The following is a 22,489-nucleotide window of genomic DNA, read 5'->3' as shown; positions in this document are numbered from 1 at the left end:
AGATTGGTCTCTAGTTCCCATTTGGAACTACTATGATTAGATTACACTAATACAGAGAAAGTTTCATTACAAGAAAATACATGATGCATTCTTTGGATATTTCAAACATCTTTTTGACAAGGAGTTGGAAGTTAAAAGAGTATCATATGAAGCTTGGGAAAAGGTAAATCAATTTGCGTACATTTTCTAGAAATTTCCAACTTTCACCTATTTGAGAGTTTGTTCTTTTCAAGGAGAATCATATAATTTACCAAGATATCCTACTAATAGAATCATTTTCATGGAGATGGCTAGAAATCTAATGAAAGTGAAATCATACCAACACAATTAGCATAGTCTAGGATTTGGCATTACCCTTGCTAAATGTCTCCAAATCAGTTGGTATACACTCAATTCAATGTATAAGGAAAAATCTATGAAGGTGTTATACTTGTTCTTATTACCAAAACTCTTACACTAGGCTTCTTCCAAGCCTTCCAAGAAAATTTCTTTCAGTCCCTCAAGACTCTTCCAAGGCTACAAACTAGGTAGTTTTCCTTTTCCTCATGCCACAACCATCTCTACCAAATATCATTGCCTATACCTCCACAATACCCAAAAAACTATTCTTCAAACCTACCAAGACCTCCACTACCTTACACCCTCTAAGATCATTCACAACACACTAAATTACTTCCAAAGGCTTGACTCATTGCCAGTTAAGTGAATTCAAATAGTCATAAGGTTCTAGACATCTTGGTGGGCTTCAAAACATCAATTCTTACAAACAGACCTAATGAGGGCTCTTCCTTGTAGCCCTTTCTTGGGATTTAAAGAAAGAAACTAAAATATTTCAAACATCTACCAAAACTAAAGGCAAATTCAAACACCTATTATTGAGCTTGACTAAATTCCAAAATTATAGATTCTGAATTGTTCAATAAGGCATATAACCTGAAGGCCCTAATCTAGGTTAATAGGCCTAAAAGCTCAATCAAATTTTAAACTCTCAAATAACCCTACCAAATGAACTTGATTTCATCATTACCTTCCTAATACCTCTCAAACTTCTAAATTTTGGGCTCCTAGTCCTTGAGGAGATGGTAGATTCTTCAACCCTTTTCATAGTGAGGGTTTCATTGTTGAATATCATGATTTGTTTCCAAACTCCAATGTTTCACCTTTTCTTCTCTTCCAAATGGTTCTTTAGCATCCTATGACTAAAATCAATCTTCCAAACATACATATAGATTATACACACACCTCTGCCACATCCTTAATTGTAGATTCTCAGTATTTTTGTTGCAATAGTAGGTAATTACTAATTCTCGGGCATCTCCATTACAAGTAAAAAAGATATGGTTTCAACTCATAAGATGGAAAACCAAAAAAACCAAAAGGAACCTTTAAATCTTCCCCAATTTTCTACAATAGGAAAATGAAGCTATTTACCCTGAAGATACATGTAACTTATTGTTTAATCTGTGAATACATTGTACTTTACTCATAACTAGTAATGTTAGATATATAAGTTGCACTACTATTGATAATATGCTTCATTACCATATATAAGGAAAATTAAAAATCATCACAACCATGAATCTAAGGAGTAGATGTCAGGACAACATTCAAATACTAGTGTATGTACAAATTTTCACAAAATAGAAATAGACTTTTACTATCCAAAACCATACACTATATTATTTTCTTTTCTTCTCCACATATCCTCCTCTCTCTCAATAACATGAGATTACATTTTTTTTTACCATAACATGACCTTTCACCTCCTCTAAGATCTCATCCAAGATGGATGATTGTCCATTTTCCAAAATTTGTCATTTTTGAAAAAACTTGTTGACAATAACATTTTTGACAATTTTACATTTTTTGTAGATATTTTTATTGCATTATTTCACATGCTTTTTAGGAAGCCTAAAGAGGTCCAACATCTTATTGTGACCTTTTCAACTCTCTATCTATTGCCTTAGATGGCATTTCCCATATTTTGACTCTCTTTGACCCACTTGCTTAAAACATGAACTTGGTCAACATGATCTTAATTGTACACCTAATTATATGAAATGGAATAACTATTACCCTAATCTAAAATGACTCAAAAATATTCTAATTATGACTCAAATTCAATGAGAGATAGTCAGGGTGCTCCTACACCGTACTCTCCTTGTTGAAAAAACTCAAGTCCCTTGAGTTTTCTATTGGGACTATGTCTAGTGTTGATGTTTCCTCTTTATTCAATTACTTGCCACCTTATCCAATAATTTTCCTGTGTCTTTTGCATCTTCACATTCTTCCAAATGATGCTAAACTCTGCTATCTTTCTTGGAGGCCTAATTGTGATCTTCAATTCTTCAACTCTATCTTGGACTAAAAGAATGATCAACATTGTGCCAATCTCTGGTGGCTTCTTTATCTAAGGTACCTTGGCTCCACATGAACCAAACATTTTTATTTTCACCCAAGTTTTACCTTTCCTTGGTGACACAAATACAATACTTTGACTATTCAACATACCATTTTCAAAAAATAATGGCTTCATCAGCAACTTTAACCATTTTATTTCCACAACTTCATTCTGTTGATTGCCTCATGTCTAATTCCAATCTTGCATTCCAATACCAAAAAGAAATTATCCTTTCCAAGGGCTATGTCCCTATACTCTATATACATTTATGTCTTCTCTACCTCTTTAATTGATCCCATGTTCAACTTGCCTTTCTCTTTACTAATGTCATCACCATTTTCACTCATAGTGTTGATTGTTTGTCCCATTTTTCCTTCACAATGTAGGAACTTCATTTCCACATCATGTTCTCACTCTTCTTGTATTTCCTCTTCACCATTGTTGTCCTATTTTTTGGAAACTTTTTCTCCCTTTGGTTCTATCAATTTGTCTAACTCAATGACCATTTATTTTCCATCTACCTAATCCTCTATCTTCATAGCCTCCTCTATATGTTTATCCTCTTACTATCAAGTTTATACTCATCTTCTTCCTCTGCCTATTACCTAAGTAATATCTCTAGTCTTATTCCTCTTTCTTCATTCTTTCTAGTGCCTCCTTCAAAATTCTAATCTCCTCTAACATTCTTTGCTCCTCTTCTTTCTATCTTCTATTTCTCCTTTCTTCTTCCTTTTTCCTTCTCAAGGCATCTTTGTAACATACCCATGTCTTCCATATTTCTTCCTATAGTCGTGTCATCCTTGGTGCCTCTCAAACACAAAACAAATACAAATTCAACAACAAACTGAAATAAAATCTTTCCCATTTCTATCAAACTTCTATAACAAGCACAACTATGCTCTCCAATATGGTGTAATCTGCTCTAATACCAAATATGATGTAAAGAGGAGGTGTTATACTTGTTCTTATTACCAAAACTCTTGCTCTAAGTTTTCCAATCCTTCCAACAAAATTTATTTCAATCCCTTAGGACTCTTCCAAGGCTAGAGACCAAGTGGTTGGCCTTTTCCCTATGCCACACCCACCTCTACCAAATATTTGTACCTATACCTCCACAATACCCAAAAAGCTATCGTTCACACCTCACAACACCTCCACTACCTTCCACCCTCTAGGATCTTTCACAAAACCACACCCCAAATTACTTCCAAAGGCCTAACTCATTGCCAATTAAGTGAATTCAAATAGTCATAAGGTTTTAGATATACTGGTGGGCTTCAAAACATCAATTCTTACAAATAGACCTGATGAGGGCTCTTCCTTGTAGCCCTTTGTTGGTATTTAAAGAAAGAAACTAAAATCTTTCAAAAATCTACCAAAACTAAAGGCAAATTCAGACATCCATTATTAAGCTTGACTAAATTCCAAAATTATAGATTCCCAACTATTTAATAAGGCATTTAACTCAAAGGCCCTGATCTAGGCTAATAGGCCTAAAAGCTCAATAAAAATGTAAACTTTTAAATAATCCTACCAAATGAACTTAAATTCATCATTACCTTCCTAAGACATCTCAAACTTTTGAATTTTGGGCTCCTAGTCCTTGAGGAGATGGTAGATTCTTCAAACCCTTGTCATAGTGAGGGTTTCATTTCTAAATATCATGATTGGTTTCCAAACTCTAATATTCTACCTTTTCTTCTCTTCCAAATAGTTCTTCAACATCTATGATTGAAATCAATCTTCCAAACATACATGTAGATCATACACACACCTCTACCATGTCCTTAATTGCAAATTCTTAGTATTTCCCTTGCAATAGTAGGTAATTAATAATTCTTGGGCATCTTCATTACAGGAAACAAAGATATGGTTTCAAATCATAAGATGGAAAACCAAAAAAATGAAATTAAATCTTCCCCAACTTTCTACAATGAGAATATGCAACTATTTTCCCTAAAGATACATGTAATTTATTGTTTAATTTGTGAATACAGAGTACTTTACTCAAAACTAGTGATGTTAGATATATATGTTGCATTAGTGTTGATCCTAGCATTTATTACTATATATAAGGAAACTCAAAAATCATCACAGCCACATATCCAAGGAGAAGATGCTAGGACATATTCAAATACTAGTGTATGTGTAGATTTTCACAAAATAGATACATACTTTTATTATACAAAATCATACACTATATTCTTCACCTTTCTTCTCCACGTATCCTCCTCTCTCTCAATAACATGATATTATATTGTTTTATACCATAATATGACCTTTCACCTCCTCTAAGAGCTCATCCAAGATGGATGATTGTCCATCTTCCATAATTTGTCATTTTTGTAAAAAATTGCTAACAACTTTTTTGACAATTTTACATTTTATTCACATATTTGTATGTTATGATTTCACATGCTTTCTAGGCACCCTAAATAGGTTTTAAATCTTATTATGACCTTTTTAACACTCTATTTATTTCCTTGAATGGTATTTCCCACATTGTGACTCTCTTTGACCCACATTACTTAAAACATGAACTTGGTCAACATGACCTTAATTGAACATATATATAAATGAAATGGAATAAATATTACCTTAATCTAACATTAATTTAAAAATTCTAATTATGAATCAAATTCCATGGGAGACGCTTAGGGTGCTCCTACACCAATATTTGATGAAATTCCAACTCTCATAGAAGGTCAAGTTTCCCAACTTGATACGTCCATTGCAGGATTTGAGATGTTCATGATGGAATCATCTAAAAGGGTGCCCATTGTTCTAGAAATCTAAAATAAAGTGTGTGTATGAAAATAGAAATACAATTAGGATCAATATTTATTGTAGCTACTATTATAGTTTTAGCAGATATGGTTTTTAGTCTACCTGCATAGTTGGGAAAAGTTTCCATGAAAAGGAGGTAGGTTGTACTACCCCCAGATGATATCCCTAGAAAAAAAATATGTAAACTCCCAAAGGAATAATTTCAAGAATCATTTTTCATTTTGAGAAGACCAAATATGTCAAAATTAAAGATCATTTGGTGGGTAAACTAGATAATGATCTTAATCGCTCAAATTAATAGTTTAGGAAAATTGAACTTGGCAGACAATCATAGCTAGATTGTTTACTGTAATACCCCAAAATTGGCACATTGTCATGCTAAACCAATTCTAGTCTATTCAATCTTTCCTAAGTACTACTTTACTAGGAAATTCTAGTGTTAATAATTGCTACTTGACCTAGATGTCAAATGTAGAAAACCCTAATTTGCATTAGTCACACCCTTTATTTAATTCCTAAGTATTAACTCAAATTAGCTATATTAAACCTATTGATCATATTTTATTTAATTGTAAGTGTTTATACTTTAATTAAATTAAATTACTTCTTTAGCTAATGTGTGAAGGAATTACATGTATTTAATTTAATTAGATAATGTCCTTATTTTAATTATTGGGTTAAATTATTCAATTAATAAAAAATATGCATTTATGAGGTCATATGTTATTTTATTAAATTAAATATTGTTTTCAAATCTTCTCTTCAATTTAGGAATGGTAATTCTAAGTGATCTATCTCTCAAATCAGAATTGACGTAATCAACTTGTTCTCACACTTAGGTGAAATTTAGTTAACTCTTCATCAAACTCAAGATTTGAGTTAGTTAACCTCACCTGCACAAGGAACCTTCCATCCTAACTAAATCTCGTCTTTGATCTTGACCATTCATTCTAATTAATCTCAACAATTGGTTAATTTTGGGAATTCTATTTAAGAGGCCTCTAATTCATCATTATGGTGGTGGAATTGAATTACATTGAATTAATATTAGAATAGTTACTCACTTCCTTAATACTTTCATAGCTTTCATAATTGTCTAGTATTAATATCATTAGATAAAATACATTCATATAGCATAATTTTCTTTTCTTTGTTCTTAGTTTAAAATTGCACTTCATTTAGATTAATTGCACTTTCATATAGTTGCATAAATCCTTTGTACTAGAGGTTTGGTTGCTTGCTTCTCAATCTAAGAGCAAAAAAAATCCTTCTAGTTAGGAGGCAATAGGTCACATTTTTGGATTACTCAAATGAACAATTCAATGTTCATTTCAGGATGATCTCTTAGGTAATGACTGTTGAAGTGTATGTGAGGATCAAAGGCATGTACCTAGGTGTTGGAAGGTGGTATACATGCTTTACCCCTTCCACAAGGGTGTTCATTTAGTGTATATGTTATTGAGCCCTTGGAATACACCAAAAAGATGGACACCCTCTAGTGGGGTGACATGACTATGTGAGGTGAACGCATGCACATTTATTGTGGGACAAAGGTTTTGATTCCTCTACCATTTTTGGTTTTATGGATAAAGTGTGTTTTTTATTGAGTCTTTAAACTTGTCCAAACCTGTCAAACAAATTGATGGTTAAGACTCCTCTGTCCCTCTGAGTTGCTTTGTCCTCGGTTGGATTGTTTGCAACTATTGCTTGCTTCCCATGTCTATCTGAAAATAAACTATCTTTTTGAAAACCACAATGTTGTCCAGAACTTGAAAACCATCTAGCTATCTATCTAAAATCTATAAAAACAACCAAAAATCTATCTAGAACTATCTAAAACTTAAAATCTCTTCAAAATTCTATCTTAGTTATTAGTCTAGTCCACTTTCTCGTACCCAATTTTATGAAATTTCATGCAAGAACCTTTTAGTCAACATTTCTTCACTCTGCCCTATCCATGTCCTCACACAATCCATTGCAAATCTCTACATGAGATCTTGCATAATACTATCTTTTTATGTCAAAATCTTGTCTTTTTGTCAAACTAGCACATCCTCAAGTGGCTTTATACAAGTCCTCACACGAGAAAACTATCCAAAATTTATTGTTCTAAGTATTTACCTAGTTCTTTGTGCTCTTTTGTGTGGTTCCTTATGAATCTTCACATAGAATCTTGTCCTCAAAACTATAAAACTATTCTATTAGAGCTATCTATGCTCTAAGTTTGATCTGTTTCTACAAAATTTTACCTCTTTTCTAGCATGGTTCTTGTCTAAATTTTTTCTTTTTGTCCTTGTCTATGACTATGGAAACAAGAAGAAAAAATGTGTTTTATCCCCTTAGACTTAGACAAGGTAGAGCTATGGGTCATAATCATGGTAGGGGTCACTTTCTAGTCTATACATGGTCTATCTCTAGTTCATCTAGTGAGGAGTTTTCATGATCTCCTTTATCTATTAGATCACCTCATGTTCAAAGAATATTCTCTATAAACTTACAAAAAACTAGTAACCCCTTGTATCAAGAGGATCCCAAAACTAGAAAAGGTCATACATCTCCAAACAGCATAGCTAAATTCTTATTTAGGGGACCTTTCCAAACAAAACATAGTGAAACTTATCACATTCCTACAATGGTTGATCAAGAAGCCAAACATGGAGAACACAGTAGAGACCAAGATCAACATAGGAATGAATGACATAAGGAACCTAACTTTCAGACTAATGAGAATAAAGAAGAGGTAGAAATAGTTCCTAAACACATCAAAAAATTTCATAAGGAAAAAAACTTCCAGAAAGTCATGGAAACCTTTCTTAATGAATAGAAAAAGAAATACTTTCTCACACTTGCTCAAGAGGAAGCCAAGCTACCTTATCACTTTAACATTGAAGCTATCATTACAACTAAAGAGGAAAGTAAAACTTCTAAATTGCAAAAACAAGTAAAGATCATGCAAGAATAGTTAGCCCAAATATTGTGTGATAAAGAAAAACTTATGAAAACATACACCTTAGATGCTCTTTGTCCATTTCCTTTTGACAAGAGTATAGACATGCCTCATTTTCCAAGAGGAGTTGAGTTACCTAAGTATCATAAATACTTTGGAACTATCGATCCCCAAATATCATTTGTGAGAATTCAGTGCCTTATCTATGGAATTTACGCATAATTAGACATATTGCATGCATCTATTCCCAAGATGTCTAGGTGGTCAGGGTATGGATTGGTTTTCACACTTGCCTACTAGTATCAAAACATTTTATGAGATTGAAAACATGTTTTTCCAATAGTACTCTCACAACATACAGCACTCGATTAACATTTGAGACTTGTGTAACCTTAAATAGAATGTTGGGAAACCTTTCCTCACATTCCTTCAGAGATGGAGACAACTTTACACCAAATATTCACTCAAGATTCCTGACATGGAAAAGCTTGACATCTTCACTAATAATCTCCTACCAAACTTTAGGTATAGAGTTCAACTTCAAGGTCCACACACCTTTGAAGACATGGTCACATAAGCTATCCATATAGAGGAATTCATGGTCAAAAAGGGTGAACTAACCCTTCAAAAGGACACTAAACAAGGATCCACCTCTAATAAGGACAAATTCAAGTATGTGAACAAAAACTAAGAGGTTGTGCATGATGGAGTTGTTGACAATATTAATCTCATAGACAATCTCAAAGCATCCAAGAATGTTGATAAACCTCCTTTTGACAACAAGACATTTGGAAACAAATTGAACAACTCATCTTGGGTCATAGACCCAAAATGAGAATATACACCTCTTGGTGAACCTTTGGATGTAGTCTACAAGACATTGCTACAAAACAAACTCATTTCTCTATTGGATAACTCTTGACCTTACAATCCATAACTATGACCACCATGGTGGAAGGAAACCACATTTTTCAAATATCACCAAAACAAAGGTCATAAAACTAGTAACTACATTAACCTTTGTCACAAAGTCCAAGACTAAATTGAAAATGGTGACATTGTTGTGGATGGATATAATAAGAACTTAGATCATAAGGATTTTAAGGAGCCATTCCCATCTTATGAAAAAGGAGAAAACTCAAAATAGAAATCTCATAACAAGATCAACTATGTGTACTCTAATGATGATGATGAGATAGTCCACATGGTTGAATCGGTGGATGTTGAGTATTGAGATGTTATTACTATCAAGGGAAAACAAGGCAAAACTAAACCTAAGATGCCATTTTTCTTAAGGGGCCCTACTTCCAATACATCTTATAATGAACCATCACAATCTTGTGCCAACACTGTTATGTGTTCACATGCTAAGTTGGTACTCAAAGGTCATGTGCCTTCTACTCTTGATCTAGAACAACACAAAGACAAACCTCATGTTGGTCCATCTAGAAATGGGACAAAACTTGCAACAACTTCTATGGCTACTAGCTATAGTATCCTCGATTAGTTACAGTGAACTAATGCTGAAATCATGATCTTTGAATTGCTCAAAATCTTTCCTACTCATAAGAAAATTCTCGATAAAGCCCTCACTAAGGCAAACATACCTCAAGATCTTGATCTTGAGAGGTTCCAATCTATGGTTGTTCATTTGACCTCACCTTACTATAAGTCTTTCTCCAAGGAGGATGGCAATTCATTGAGTCATCCACATAATCAACCTCTGCACATTGAGGACATGATACTCTAGAAGCATGTTTTTTGTGTGCTAATTGATAATGGTGTTGATTTAAACATTGTCTATATTGCTCTACTTAGATAATTGGACTATTTTGAAGATTCCATTGATCCCCATTGTAAGATAATGATCAAAGCATATGATGAATTCAAGCAAAAATCTTTAAGTCTTATGGTATTGCCTCTCTACATTGGTCCTATACAAGGGGATGTCACTTTCCAGGTCCTTGACATTCCCTTAGCTTATAATATTGGTCTAGGAAGACCATGGATACATGAGATATGAAATATGCCTTCCACTTACCATCAATGCGTAAAATTCCCATTTCATGGCTCTGAAGTCACCATACCTACAAGTACTAGCTATACCTATAACATGGTGAAATATTTTGAAAACTCCGTGCCTTCTAATAGAGAATCTGCATACTATCATGATAAAAAACTAAAGCAAATCGAGCAATCACTCAAGTTGAAAGAAATTAGAATGGGTTAATATCACATAGGACTAGTTCTATCTCTGACATCTCTTCTTGAGTCTCTCCATCGTCATGAGAGACCATCTAAAGTGAAGAGATCATTTGTTTTCACACCCCAAACTAAGTACAATGGTACCTTTGTCAAAGCTACTATAAATCTTAAGGAGGAAGCTGAAAATAGAGCTATCACTACATGGCTATACAAAGAGGAGACTCTAGTGGACCTCATAGAACAGTCTCATGAAATTACTTCTTTAAAAGTATGGTCCAAGTTTTAAACTCATGAAATGCTTTGGCTACAAGGGGACTAGTCCTATTGGATGCAACAAAAATGGTTTTATTGATCTTGTCAAAGTGATAGTTAGGAGGAATTGAGATACATCTAGTCTAGGCCTCAAGAAGATTCCCTTCCATCTAGGGATTAACAGATGCATACCAAAACCTAAGAATTCATCTAAACATAAGTTACAGGCTAAGTCTGACAACCATGAAGATAACATTGGGGATGAGGATCCTTATCCTTATCTAATTCTTGATGATCTGGCTAAATTCATTACAAAACTAGACATCTTTGTACCACATGTTAGTACCATGGATGGTGATAGTGATTCTTCTGATGATACTACTGATTCACATCATACCCAAAAAGAACAAGGAGATTCAATTCATGCTTTACACATTGAGTACCTTTGTAAAAATCCAAATGATGAAGGAGATTTTGTTCCCATATGTGTTGGGGAATTGTACAGTCTATCTCCATGCAGTATAGATTCTTGAGAGTATGAATTTGACTCTCTCTTAGAAGCAACTATAGACAAAGACATAGATCAAGTTCATTTCTATGAAAACCTCCTTGAAGTATGTGAATTGTATGGGATTAGGTTAGATGATTCCTATCCAACTAGTGTCCCTAAGTCTTTGATTAATGATATTAGTGCTTAAAGGCATTCAAACACACTTGTGGACGAAGCTGCTCTAGGTATCAAATTGTTTTTCCAAGAATTTAATGATTATACCATGAATGCAATAAAACCTACCACATCTCTTTCACTCACCTATCCTAAGCTCATAGAGTAGAATTCTGATGCACCTAGTGAAGTCCTCACATTCCAAAATGACTATGCTCTTGCCTACTACTTAAAAGTTGTCAAACTTGTAATGTCTTTGACCAGCAAACAAAGTGTCAACATGACTAAAGCTGACATCATATATCTTAGTCATACAATCAAAAAGAAAAGAAACAAAAGGTCTAATGGTGAAAACCACATTGTGGCACTATCAGAACCTAAAATAGTAAAAATAACAGATGTATCCAAGGGTGAAAACCTCTCTGAGGCACCTACAGATGAGACATTTGATGCACTTCCTAGTCATTTTTAGGAAAGATCATCAGTGTTGATAGAGCCAACATAGCCGATCGACTTGGGAATAGAGGAGCATCCTCACATGATACATCTTGAACAGTCATTATGTCCATAGGAAAAAGAGGAATTCATTTCTATCTTCTAAGAGAAAAAGATAAACTTCACGTGGACATACTCAAACATGACAGGATTAGATCTTGGTCTCATAATGTATCACTTTCTATTATAGTAGGAGTTAAACCAATCAAATAGAAACTTAGGAAAATGCATCCTCATGTTGCATTACTAGTCAAAGCTAAATTGGAAAAGAATCTAAAAGTTGGTTTCATCCATGCTATTGATTATGTTGAATGGATATCAAACATTGTTCTAGTCTCCAAACATGACAAATCTATCAGAGTTTGTATAGATTTTTGAGATCTAAACTTAGCATTTCTAAAGGATGATTTTCCACTCCCTAACATTGATATGATAGTTGACATGATAGTAGGATATGAAATCTACTCACTCATGGATGGATTTTCTAGTTATAATCAGATCAAAATTGCACTATAAGATCAAGCAAAGATTACTTTCGCTTGTATATAGTAAACTTTCTATTGGAACATGATGCCATTTGGTCTTAAAATTGTCTATGCCATGTATCATAGGGTAGTCACTACAATCTTTCATGACATGATGCATAAAAAAATGGAAGACTATGTGGATGATACTTTGGTTAAGAGGAAAAAACATAGCACTCATCTTCAAGATTTGGGACCTATCCTAGATCACATGGAGAAATTTAGTTTGAGACTTAACCCCAAGTTATGTACATTTGGTGTAACATCTAGAAAACTACTTTGCTACTTTTTGTTTGCAAAAGGAGTCAAGGTTGATCTAGACAAAGTTTAGGAAATCATGGATATTTCTCCACCCTATAATATTAGTCAGATGAGGGGCTTACAAGGAAGACGTCAATACATTCATAGATTCATCTCATAGCTAACAGATAGGTCACAACCTTTTACCAAGACTCTACATAAAGGTGTGAAATATAACTGGAGCCAAGATTGCAATAAGAGTCTCATGTAGATAAAGAAATACCTAGCTAATCCATCAAACTTGATGCCTCCTATCTATGGGAAGCCTGATTTTATACATCTCAGCAATGGAAACTTATTTGGGTATCTTGCTAGCTCAAGAAGACAATAACAAAAAGGAAAGAGCTATTTACTATTTGAGTTGTATGGTTATTTCCTAAGAAATGAATTATAGTATCATTGAGAAAGCTTGCTTGGCAATTATCTTTACTTCCCAAAAGTTAAAACATTGCATACTTTCTCATACCACACAACTCATTACTAAGATTAATCCACTTAAATACTTACTCAGCAAGGCAACTCTAACAGGAAAGTTAGCTAAGTGGGTCATGATACTAAGTGAGTTTGAAATTTAGTATGTTGAACTAAAGGCTATCAAAGGACAAGTGATTTCTGATTAGTTAGTAGAGGCACCAATGTAGAGTTTTCTTCTACCAATTATTGACTTTTTTGATGAATCAATTTTCATGCTTACACACCAAACTTGGGTGATGTTCTTTGATGGTTCCTTCACACAACAGGGATCTAGTTTTGGGCTATTGTTTATAACACCACAAAAGTATTTACTATGTAAGGCATACAAGATTTTGTTTCCTTGTATGAACAACATTGCAGAATATGAAGCTCTCATTAATGACATGAAGATGGCAATTGAATGGAGAGTAGATCAATTGAACATCTGTTGTGATTCACAACTCATAATCAACTAGGTCAATGGTGTATATTAGATGAAAGATGAGCAATTGATCCTATATAAATGCATGGTTGATGACATGAAGAAATACTTTTCTCATATCACTTTTCAAAAAATTTCTTAGGCAAACAATAAAGCAACTAATGCCATGACTACTCTTTCTTCCATGTTATAAATGCTAGAGAATGATCTTCAACATGTGTTCCTAGTGGAAATGTTACTCTACCTTGCCTATAACTCCCCTAAATCTCGAATGATCTATTCTATTGTAGGACACAATTCATCCTGCCACCACCATATATACTCCTATCTACATGACCAAAAAATTCTAGATGGTCTAACTTGGAATGAAAAATGTCACCTTATCCATAATGCTTCATGGTATGTTATTATTTTTGACAACTTGTTTAGGAGAGGTCTCGATAGAACACTCCTTAGGTGTCTAGAACCCAATGAATCCAAATGCACATTAATTGATGTCCACAAGGGCATTTATGGATCTCACTCTAATGGCTTGACACTATCTCATAAACTTATTAGAGATGGTTACTATTGGCCAAATATGGAGTAAGAAAAATCAAATATGCCAAGTCCTATAAACAATGCCACCTCCATCAGAATCTAATTCAAGATTCGACCAAAGAGCTAATTCTAGCTATCATGTTGTGGCCATTTCAAGAAAGGGCCTTTGGTCTTGTAGGTCAAATTCACCCATCTTCTTCAAATGGACACAAGTTCATTATTACAACTATAGACTACTTCAAAAAGTGGGTAGAGGTAGTCCCTCTCTCTATAGAAAATGACAAAATTGTAGCTCTGTTCATCATGAATTACATCATATTTAGGTATGGTGTACCTTACTTCATTATTACTAATAATGGAGGATAATTTAAGAACAAGGATCTTAAGGAGTTATGTAAAAAGTTCAAAATCACACAACATTGGTCTTTTATTTATTACCTCTAGGGTAATAGTCAAGTAGAGGCCTCCAACAAGGTGATCCTTAAGATTTTGCATCACACAGTTAAAAAATCTAGAAGGGACTGATACCTTTAGATCAATCTAGCTTTATGCATTTATAGAACAAGTATCAGAACTCTAATGGGTACAATGCCCTTTGTTTTAGTAGATGGAGTAGATTTTGTGCTCCCAATTGAGGTTGAGATCCTCACTTTTATAATCTCCATGAAGGGCCTCATTACTGATGATGACTATAGAATATCTCAACTTTAAGAGCTAGAATTGTTATATGAATGCCAACAAGTGGTGTGCAATCATCTTCAAGTTTATCAATAGTGTATGTCTAGAAGTTACTATAAGAAATTTAAGCCATGTGACTTCCAATGGGTGATCTTGTTCTAAGGGAAAACCCTAAGAATTAGCAACAATGGGTACAAAATGGGAAGTTTAAACCCAACTAGTTTGGTCCCTACATAGTCACTACAGTGTTTGGATCTAGTGCTTACTAACTTTCTATAGCCAAGGGAGAGGTGCTCAAGGAACCTATCAACACTCTCCAACTGAAGTGATTATATAGCTAATCTTGTTCCAAAAGCTCTCTATATATATCTAAATGTCCTTAAAAAATCTAAAAATTGCAAAAAGTCCTGAAAAAATCATTACCTTGGTGAAAACTTAGAAATAGGCACCTTCATAATACCAAAAACATTTGAAAAATCAAAAAATACAAAAAAATCAAAAAGAAAATATTACAAAAGATAGAGAAAAATACAAAAATACAAAAAGAATTAAAAAACAAAAAAAAAAAACTCCATTGATGAAAACCTAGCAAACAAGCATCATGGTAACAAAAAAAAAATTCTTGCCAAGAAGGTGAAAACCTAGTAAACAGGCACCTCTTATTCCCCAATGCTATATCTTGTAGTGCATCTTCTGGCTCATGTACAATTGCTTTCCTACTTTAGTTTGTTGCTTTCACTCATGTATCCATGGATTGAATCTTGTCATAACTTTGGAGCAACACCCTACAGTGTCATAGGAATCTCTCTCGCATCAGTCACTAGTTGTTTTAACTGTGTCTGCCTACTATCACTAGTGTCACTTTTTGAGATTTCTCTCATAGAAAATCTCTTAAGAGTTATTCACCATTTGTTCTAATTGTTTCTATCTACTATTACTCAATTCATACTAAAGTTCTTCTTACAAAAGATTCATCTTTGACTTCAGTCACCTGTTGTTCTTACTGCATCTATCTACTATCATCACCCTACTAAAGAGATTTATTTCATACATATTATGAAAATTGACACTTGACATCAATCCTATAACACACAAAAAAATTGAATTCAAAATGATGAACTTGTTTGGGATATGCTGAGCTTTTCTTTGCTTGTTTTCCTTTCGCTCTATCATGTCTCTTTCGACTAGATAAATGAGGACTGGGGGCATAATCTTTTCATTGTTTTATGTTTTATAGTTTAGTTTCAATAATCTAAAACATCCATATAATAGGGATGTCCACTATAATATCCTCCATCTCATATTGGATGGTCATGTGTACCTTGACTCCTTTGACATTGATACTTCATTGAGGTTTGTTCTTCTCCTTTCTTGTTGGAGTGAACTCCTTATGCTACAATAAATACGGATACTCATCCTACTAAGTGAACATATGGGTGACTACAAGTATACATAGTGCAGTTTTGTCTCAAGTTATGAATGTAAGGGTCATTGCAGACAGAATACCTATTGACTACTTAGCATAAGAATGATATCTCATGTGTTTGGTGTGTCTACATGCAAGAAACACTCTAGCCAACCTAACATTTATGCTTTGATGCTTATGTTTACTTGCTACAATAAAAGGGACAAATGTTCTAGTCATTCAGGCTTCTTGTGCTTCAAATGCGTACATTTAATCTTGCCACAACTAGAATAGATGTCTTATTCATATTCCTATGATTGCAATGTTAGTGGGAATCGTATAACATCTAGGGTCTCACTATATGCTCAGTGATGATAATTGTCAAAGCTTTGTAACCAAACCTAGTGTTGCATCTAGCCTAGGGTTACATCTAGTATAGGGTTACAATACATACACATGTGTTTTGATGAATAATTCACTTGCATCCTTTGTGATGAGAGATTGTTGGCTTCTTTAAGGTATCATGTTTCTTCATGATTGCACAAGCATTCAATCCTTTGGTTTGTGCTCTCAATCTTCATGGAATACCTATCACTATCAATAAAAATGGAATATTACATGAGATGTTAGTTTGTTCACATTTTGCATTACATACATTATATAAATTTTCATCCATACATCATATCATATTTGCATTCATAATCATGGCATAAAACATCTCATGTACAACAAGCTATAAAGACAAAAAGATGACAAATGCAAATAGTACTTGAATAAAAAAATCTCATATATATATATATATATATATATCAAAACTATACTTTGGTGCAAAATTGGATGCTACTCGAGTGCTATCGATTTCAAAATGGTACAAAATAGTCTTAGCACACCAATTAGTACATAGCTAGATCAAAATTAGAGTAAAAAAGAATCTTACTATCTCCTTCCCCCTCACCTCTCACTAGTGGCATAGGAGGAGGAGGAAGCATATCAAGTCTCATTGTAGGCCATGCACCTCGTGATTCTCATGTGAACTATAAAAATTGAGGCACTTTCTTAGCCTCATCTGGCATAACTACTACATATGCCACAAAATAATAGGCTTCCTTAGCTGACTATAGTTAGATCTTGTCCAACTACTTCTCTGATCTCTGAGCCTCTCACTCTAACTACTCTCATATTCCACAGATCTCACACTCTTGATCCACAATCTAGGAGTCTCTAACAGCCACCTATATCTATAGCTCTTGTCATTGTGTGGTTTGTATCCACTCTATAGATCTCCTTAGGGCCTCCTAAGTCTATATCAAGATATCTTTTCCCTAGGCCCTTGTAGAAGCCTAGTCTTGCATCTCCTCATCTCCTTGCTCAGCCTCCTCTATTGGCTACTTTGTCTCTATGTGAGGCCTCTGTGCATCTCCTTTGATGGCTTCCAAGGAACCCATCTCACCTTGAGGTTGCCTCTAACCTGATCCACTCCCACTAGCACCTGGGTCCACTCTTATCTATCATGGAGGAGTGGGCACCTAGTGTGTCCTATGTCTCACTCTCTCCTGATGTGGCTACTATGGTGGTCCTTGCAATGCTTGTATTGGCTAGCTTGGTGCAGCCATCCCCACTAGATATATAAATCATGGAAATAGATGGCTCACAAAATGGGCCTAATATGTAGGAATCATGCCTCCATTCGCTACTGTCAGTAGGTAGTCCCACTATGTCACAACCAAGTTGTGTACATCAATCATTGACCTACCTGGGTCCAATCTATCTCTAATCATGTGTATGAACAATAATCTTGTGATATGTCCAATCGCTACCCATACTATCACCATACATGAGTTAGTAGGAATCTCTCCACAATCTGCATGGATCAACCTATTAATGTTCGAGAAGCAAACATATGTCCCAACTCTTGGGGTGCATCATCCCAATCCTCTTTCTCTCTCTAAGGTTACCATACCACTACTACCAAGTCATCTAGATGGCCTCTCCACTACTCAGTCTTTCCTAGAGATGTCTGGGCAAGCTGGCCTCTATATCTACAAATATACGGCTCCATAAGTTGTTTCTCGTCTATGTAAATGGGTCTAGTAATTGGCAAGTGCTCCCGTGCCCATATCTAAAGAACATAGACCCCAACATCCATGTTCTTCCTCTCATGGTAAAAAATCTCATGCATCTCATGGAACATGTGGGCGAGCATGCACTAACCCCACCCATATCTCTCTAGAGTCTCTAGCATCATCTAAAGCATCTAGACCCATCCGTACTCTAGCCCATGCTAGCCTCTGTCAGGCATCAAGAAATAGTTGATGAATATACCCAACACTACTGGTAGTCTATGTGTGTGTCCATATGTGTGAACCTACTCCTCCCATGTGATGGCTTGGCCCATGATCAAATCCTCCTCAAAATTGGCCCTCAGTTCCTCTGTTCTTATCTATAGAACTATAAAGATGACAAATGAAAATAGTACTAGAATCAAAAAATCTCATATATATATATATATATATATATATATATATATATATATATATATATATATATATATATATATATTGCACATTGATGCAAAAATGGATGCTACTCAAGTGCTATCAATCTCAAAATGGTACAAAATAGTCTTGGCACACCAATCAGTACATACTCAAATCAAAATTAGAGTAAAAAAGAATCTAACTCTCTCCTTCCCCCTCACCTCTCACTAGTGGTAGAGGAGGAGGAGGAGGAGGAGGCATATCAAGTCTCACTATAGGCCATGCACCTCCTGATTCTCATGTGAAGTGTAAAAATTGAGGCACCTGCTTAGCCTCATCTGGCATAACTACTGCATATGCTGCAAAATAATAGGCTTCTTTAGCTAACTATAGCTATATCTTGTCCTACTACTTCTTTGATCTCTAAGCCTCTCGCTCTAACTTCTCTCATAGCTCACAGATCTCACACTCTCGATCCACGATCTAGGAGTCTCTAATAGCCACCTATATCTATAGCTCTCATCATTGTGTGCTCTGTATCCACTCTCTTGATCTCCTTAGGGCCTCCTAAGTCTATATTGGGATATCTTTACCCTAGGCCCCTATAGAAGGCTAGCCTTGCATCTCCTTTTCTCCTTGCTCGACCTACTCTATTGGCTACTCTAGCTCTATGTGAGGCCTCTATACATCTACTCCAATGGCTTCCAAGGAACCCATCTCACCTCAAGGTTGTCTCTAACCTAATCCACTCCTACTAGCACCTAGGTCCACTCTTATCTATCATGGAGGAGTAGGAACCTAGCATGTACTATGTCTCACTCTCTCCTAATGTGCTTGCCATGGTGGTCCTTATGATGCCTATATTGGCTAGATTGGTGTAGCCATCCACACTAGATCTATAAATCATGGAAATAGATGACTCACAAAATGGGCCTAATATGCAGGAATCATCCCTCCATCCACTACTATTAGCAAGTAGTCCCACTATGTCACAACCAAGTTGTGCACATCAATCATTGACCCACCTGGGTCCAATCTTAGAGATATGGCTACCCAAACTGTCACCATACATGAGTTAGTAGGAATCTCTCGACAATCTACACAAAGCGACCTATTAGTGCTTGAGAAGAAAACAAATGTCCCAGCTCCTGGGGTGCATCATCCCAATCCTTTGTCTCTCTCCAAGGTTTCCATACGACTACTACCAAGTCATCTAAATGGCCTCTCCACTGCTCAATCTTCCCCAGAGCTGTCTGGGTAAGCTAGCCTCTATATCTACAAATGTAAGGCTCCACATGTTGTCACTCATCTACGTAAATGGGTCTAGTAACTGGCAAGTGCTCCCATGCCCATATTTGAAGAACATAGACCCCAATGGTAAAAAATCTCATGCATCTCATGGAACATGTGGGTGAGCATGCACTAACCCTACCTATATCTCTCTCGAGTCTCTAGCATCATCTAAAGCATCTGAACCCATCCATACTCTAGCCCATGCTAGCCTCTATCAAGCATCAAGAAATAGTTGATGAATATACCCAACACCACTGGCAGTCTATGTGTGTGTTAATATTTGTGAACCTACTCCTCCCAAGTGATGGCTCAGCCCATGATCAAATCCTCCTCAAGATTGGCCCTCAATTCCTCTATTCTTGTCTGCAGAACTGTATCATAAACCACCCATGGTCCATGGAATGGTATGTGAAGTATCCTATAGATATCCTCTAGGGTGATCATCATCTCCCCCTGAGGAAAATGGAATGTGTTCATCTCCAAATGGAAATGCTCCACCAGTGTAGTCAAAAGGTCATGATTCACCAACACTGGTGGAATTTGGCAAAGATAAGATAATCCTAGTTTGTCAATGTGTGCCAAATCATTATCATCAAGCCACTGCTACAAAGCTCTATAGGGCAGGTAATGGGATCAAAATTTGACATCGAGAAATGAAACTTGTGGACACAAACACAACATGCAAATGATCAGTCTTTGCTAAATGAATAAGATGAAAGAAAGTACAAAATTACAAGAAAAAATCAAATCTAAAAATTTTAAACTTGCATTTCACACCATAATTTTGTGCAACATCTCATGTTCCCACATGAGATTACATGTCTTCGTATGAGAACATAATTCTTTGTGCAAGAAGTGATCAAGCTTTAGGTGAAGAAATCACCCATTTTAGGGCTTCTTGTGTGACACATGGGTATCTGCAATGTGAGAAAATGCATTATACTAGGAAAAGAAGTACATGCCTAGTACTTATTCACGCAAGAAGAGATTAGGCTCATGTGAGAAGAGATATCCTCATGTAAGAATTGACACAAATTTTTAAATTACCCTAAAACATGATAAAATACCTTGAAAAGTGTGAAACATTAAATCTAAAGCAAGGTTATTGACTACTCACTAGATACCCCATAGTCCACTGACTGGCTGTGTCGTCAGGAGCACTTGAATTGGTGCGAAGACACAGGGACCACCATTTTCTCCTCAAAACTTTCTTCTCCACAAAACACAAAAGCACACATGATTTGAAAATGACCCTTTGGGCCTTTATATAGGTTTTGACCTAATTTTTCAAAGTGCTCTGATTGATGTGAAAATCACCCCCTGGCTAATTTGGCTACTCTGAATCCATTTTCGAGATTGAATTTGAAATCTGACACACTTAGCTAACTCAAAAAAGCATTTTAGAATTTGGGATTGACATGATTGAACGCTTGTGCAGTCCATATTTCTAATAATCTATGCATTTTTGAATCATTTCAAATCACATTTGCTTCAAATTTTCTAATTTTTTGGGAAAAAGTCAACTCTAGTCAATTTTTGGTCAAACTTGGTCTTTTCGACCTCAAAATCACTTTGAATTGACTCCAAATTTTCTTCAGATCATTCTTATCTCTTCTATATTCTTATAACTCACATATTTCTTTAGTATCTCTTCATATATTTCTCTACATCATATTTCTAGTGTGTCATCTTTCAATTTCACTCCTGAGGGGGCAAGATGATTGCATCATTAAATTTTTGACAAGTGACTACAACTCAATCTGAATCTTCTGTCCTAATCACAAGGGCATCTCATCACTCAAGGCATCTTATTTCCCTCTATCTGACATCATACATCATTTATTTCATCTTTCCATTAGCTGATCAATCTTATAACAATCTTGTCTAAGTTTGATCTACAAGTATTGGGACAGTCTAAACCCCAACTCCTAAGCATCAAGTCTCATTCTGGGGATGATTCTATGACTCTTGATAGGTTTTGTTATCTTTTATGGACTAGTATTTAGGTGTTCTATGAAGACTCTAAGAGATTAAGCTTCGTTCTAGAGATAATTCCAAATTCTTGCTAAGCGTTAAGATTCATTCTAGAGATAATCCTAACTTTCGCTGAGAATTAAGCCTCATTCTAGGGATAATTTTAGGCGCTTTCTTTTGATCAATATTCAATGGATAGGTATTAGGATAGTCTAAACCCTGAGTCCTAAAAATCAAGCCTCACTTTGGGAATGATTCTATAAATCTTGATTAATCTTGTCATATTTTTATGGACAATTATTGGGACAGTCTAAACCCTGACTCTTGAGGATTGAGTCTTGTTCTAGAAATAATTCTATGAAATTTGACAATCTTTGTGCTATCACATTTTAGTATCTAGGTTTTCTATCTAGAATCCCTAAGGTTAAGCTTTTTTCTAGAGATAACTTTAAAAATCTTATTGATCTCATCAATCTTAATATCTAGGTGTTCTATCTAGATCCCCTAAGATTAAACTTCATTCTATAGATAACCTTAAAAAGCTTATCAATCTCATCAACTTTGATATCTAGGTATTCTATCTAGATTCCCTAAGGTTAAGCTTCATTCTAGAGATAACCTTAAAAATCTTATCAACTGGTCTCCATGTCAT

Source organism: Cupressus sempervirens, chromosome 11, assembly GCF_028749045.1.
Source record: "Cupressus sempervirens isolate cs-2001-9-10 chromosome 11, ASM2874904v1, whole genome shotgun sequence".
Classification (NCBI taxonomy): Eukaryota; Viridiplantae; Streptophyta; class Pinopsida; order Cupressales; family Cupressaceae; genus Cupressus; species Cupressus sempervirens.
The sequence above is the reverse complement of the archived record's forward strand: the minus strand, read 5'-3'. Positions refer to the sequence as shown.